The sequence below is a fragment of the Anolis sagrei genome, chromosome 6 (genome assembly GCF_037176765.1).
Source record: "Anolis sagrei isolate rAnoSag1 chromosome 6, rAnoSag1.mat, whole genome shotgun sequence".
NCBI lineage: Eukaryota > Metazoa > Chordata > Lepidosauria > Squamata > Dactyloidae > Anolis > Anolis sagrei.
In genome coordinates, this window is record NC_090026.1 from 52,157,571 (window position 1) to 52,162,238 (window position 4,668).

Below are 4,668 nucleotides of genomic sequence, written 5' to 3' on the forward strand. Positions count from 1 at the left end.
CAAAGGCTCAGTAACAGCTGGCGGATGCCCCCTGGGCATCCCATTTCCCCTGAACTGTCAAACTTCGTCCCGCCTCCTGGCTGCTGATTGGACAATCTTCGGAGGCGCTAGGAAGGCGCCGATTGGCCCCCTAGAGGCAGCAACGCTTGCTGATTGGTCGAGAGGCGGGACGTGAAGCCAAGCCTCCTCCCAGCTGTTCCGGGACCAGCCAATCAGGGTGAAGCCAGCCAGCAGAGGGCGGGCGGGATTTTCAAACTGTTTTTCCTTTGTTCTGACTGTATAAAAATGCCGGAAAATCTTTATGCGGTATGCTTGTATGTGAATTATCACTGCAATCGCATCCTTTTCAGCTGAATCGCAGAAATAAACACTTCGGTCACTGATACCTCTTCAGCCTCTGGTGAGATTAATTTTTAATATTTTTGCGCTTTGGATTGGCTTTCGCTGGCTGCTCACCGAGGTCAAAGACCCCTTTAGCGGTCTTCAGGGATCTCCCCCGCTGGGAGAGCCCCACAAAAGAGCTCGATATCATCATTACTTCATTTCCAGATCACCAGACCGGGCCATCAACGCGTGGCAGGGTACAGCTAGTGTATTATATAATACTAGTATCTATATAAATAGAAATGTAAAGTTTGTTTGTGGGATTGACAGAACTCAAAAACCAGTGTGCCAATTGACACGAAATTTGGACAGCATACACCTAACAACCCAGTGTATGTCCTTCAGTCAAAAAATTTTTATCTTGTCATTTGGGAGTTGTAGTTGTTGGGAATTATAGTTCACCTACAATCAAAGAGCATTCTGAACTCCACCGATGACAGAATTGAACCAAACATGGCACCCAGGACTCCCATGACCAACAGACAACACTAGAAGGGTTTGGTGGGCATTGATCTTGAGTTTGGGTGTTGTAGTTTTTCTCTATATCCAGAGAGCACTGTGGACTCAAACAATGATGGATCTGGACCAAACTTGGCACAAGCACTCAAATATGAACAGCCAGGTTGTTAACTGGGACTCCTTACAGAGAGCGGTCATCCCTCCTGTTCAAGGAGCTCCGCTGGCTGCCATTCATCTACCGGACCCAATTCAAGGTTCAGGTTCTTACCTTCAAAGCCCTAAACGGTTTGGGACCCACCTACCTGCATGACCGCATTTCCGTATATGAACCCACACAATCTCTTCGTTCATCTGGAGAGGCCCTGCTCACGATCCCCCCATCATCGCAGGCGCGATTGATGGGGATGAGAGAGAGGGCCTTTTCGACTCTGGAACTCACTCCCTAAGGACATCAGGCAGGCCCCAACTCTGGCAGTTTTCAGGAGGAGCTTGAAGACGTGGTTGTTCCAGTGTGCCTTCCCGGATTAATGATCCCATAGCACTTTGTCCCTCTAAAGCACTTTACACTTTTTAGGTCGGCCCATATGTCTCTCCAGAAACGCCACTATCACCTGTTTGTCCATGTTCAGCACTATTTCCAATTTTAATTTTACATTTGGCTTTCCCATAGTTTTAATTGTATCTTGTCTTATTGATAATGTTATATGTTTATGTTTTATTTTAATTGCTTGTATTGTTGTGATTATTGCTTGTATTGTGTGTTTGGGCTTGGCCTCATGTAAGCCGCACCGAGTCCCTTGGGTAGATGATGGCGGATTACAAATAAAGTGTAATTATTATTATTATTATTATTATTATTATTATTATTATTATTTGAACACAGATGGAGTTTGGGAGTTGTAGTCACTGGGATTCACAGTTCACCTACAATCAAAGAGCATTCTGAACCTCACGAACAACAGAATTGGGGCAAACTTCCCACACAGAACCCCCATGACCAACAGAAAATACTTAAGGCCATCCAATCCAACTCCCTTCATCAGGGCAAGAAAACGTAATCAAAGTCCTGACAAAGAGCCATCTAGCTATAGAGATAGATAGATAGATAGATAGATAGATAGATAGATATGATTCACACACAGAGAGACATATTATCATAGATTTGAAAGGGACCCCTAAAGAAGGACAATTATATGTCGCATGTTCCAGAGTCAGCAAACCAGACAATCTCCACATCAACACTGACATAGAAACAACAAGGAATATTGATTACCCACAAGCATATAGAAATTACATATATTAGAAACCATGACTTTGTTTTCTAGATCACCAGATCACTGGGCCACAGCAATGCTTGGCAGGGGACGGCTAGTATAATATAGAATAATATAATTGTATATTATATATTACATGTAATATTACTAATAATATTGCAATATAGTGGTATAGTACAATATAGCAATATATAATACTAATATTGTGCTATTCTAATCATAATATATTGTATACTAGCCGTCCCCTGCCACGCGTTGCTGTGGCCCAGTCTGTGTGTATGTGTTTTGTGTGTATATATATATGTGTGTGTGTGTGTGTGTATGTGGTTTTGTGCATGCATTGTAAGGATATATATATATATATATATATATATATATATATGGCTTTTTAAGTCTCTTCTGCTGTTATTTTTCAGTGTTTTTATGAGTGATGGTCACTTGTTGGCCTGATAGGTGTCTTATGTCCAAATTTGGTATCAATTCGTCCAGTGGTTTTCAAGTTATGTTAATCCCACAAATGAACATTACAATTTTATTTCTATAGATACAAACAATTTTGATAATATAATCTAATACTACTACTACTAATAATAACAATAATTCAATATATAATAATATGGCAATATAGTAATACTAATAGATTACATATAATTACTACTGATAATATATAATAATGTATAATTATATACTGTTTTGTTATTGTATATTTGTATATTTTAAGTTGCAATGTTTTTGAATCTCAATATGGAGAGATAAAGCAAGATATAAATAAATAAATAATTTTGGGTGAACCAAGTATTTTCACTATATTAAAATGAAATATGACTACTTACTTTGCAAATCTCTTGATTGTCTTTCCTTATTTTCTTTTTTTTAATGGAATTTAGGAAGCCGAACATACAATTTAAAATATGCAAACATTACAACAGAATTAAATATAATAATAATAATAATAATAATAATAATAATAATAAATCTTTATTTATAACCTACTTTTTCCCCACAAAGGGACCACAGGGCCCGCTACTTTGATGAGCGGAAAAGAATTTCCCTGATTTCCCAAATAAATCTCACCAAAGTTAAAGAAAACGCCACCAAGTTGCTTTATTGCGATCCAGCTGAAAAGGATGCAAAGCCGCGATATTTCGTCAGGCAAGCATACGTTCAATACAAAGCTGTGCCATTTTATAGAAAATACAGAGCTGGAGATTTCAAATTCCTCGCCGCCTACTCATCAGCCGGCTTGGCGCTGATTGGCTGACGCGCTTAACAGCTGGGAGGAGGCTTGGTTGCCTCTAGCCCGCTTCAATCAATCAGCGAGGCGCTGTCGCCTCGGTCCTGGCCAATCAGGAGAAAGGGAGGCGGGATGAGCGAAGACAAGGACGGGATTAATGGACTAATGTCCCAATTGTTCTTGGATCCAGATTTTTCCTGCGACTGGCCTTGGAAACAATAAGCGTTATCTGTGTGGCAGTTTCGGTGTGGAAGTAAACAAAGGATGAAGCAACTGGGGACTTGTTTGTCCCATGTGTCCTGATGGGATTAGCCAGATGGATGTATGCCCCAAGAGGTCCAGCTCCAAGGCTTGGGGCATATTTCCTTTATATTGTCCATGCAAGTAGTTTCTGTCAGGATCCCTTTCAATCAAAGGATTATCTTCTCAGAGGAATGTGAAGTTTTCCCTAAGGCTTTGGGCACTGGGGTCACAAAGAGTGGCATTCCACATTTTATACATTATATATTATATAGGATGGGAAGGGGAGGCATAGGAGGGAATCAAAGGGTACATTCATATAAAGAGAAAGAGCCCATCTCCACCTCCCCCCACCCACCAAAGTCCATTGGTAATTCATAAAGCCATTTTGAGAGCCCATGGGGCTGGGGAGAGGAACAAGTTTTAAAAAGTCCAAAGGTTCATGGGGCTTGAAAAGGTAAAGTTTCCAAAAAGTTTCTTCAGAGTCCTTCAGAAGGGAAAAAAGTCCCATAAAAGTTCAAGAGAGTACATAAGTGTAAAGGAAGGTGGTTTCTCAGTAATAAATGTGTTACCTTCTGCTATATATGAAACATAGGGCATAAAACCTTAATTAAATGTACACTCTATCTGACATGGGAAGGGTCCCTGTTGTGGTTGTTAGTGTCTTTACAAATTGACCAAGACTTGACCCCTATTATCCAGCCTGATGTCCTTGTCCTTAGCAAAACTATAAGTTACTATCTCTTATGGGGGAGAGGTCATGTTTGACCTCAGGTGGAACATCAATATAGGCCCCTTCTACACTGCCAGATAATCCAGTTCAAAGCAAATGATCTGGATTTTATATGGCAGTGCAGAAGGGGCCTCACTTGTATTTCTTTATTTTCTCTCAGACATGGGTAGTGATGTGCAGTCCTCCAGCAACAGCTGCAGACGTGGAGTGAGGTACTCAATTAAAATGGACTTCAATTGAACATACCCAAAACAGAGTATCTGGAATGTGGCCTCCAAACTGGGAAAACAATTCAAATTAGTGGACAAGCACTAAAGAAGGCCACCCAATTTAAATATCTAAGA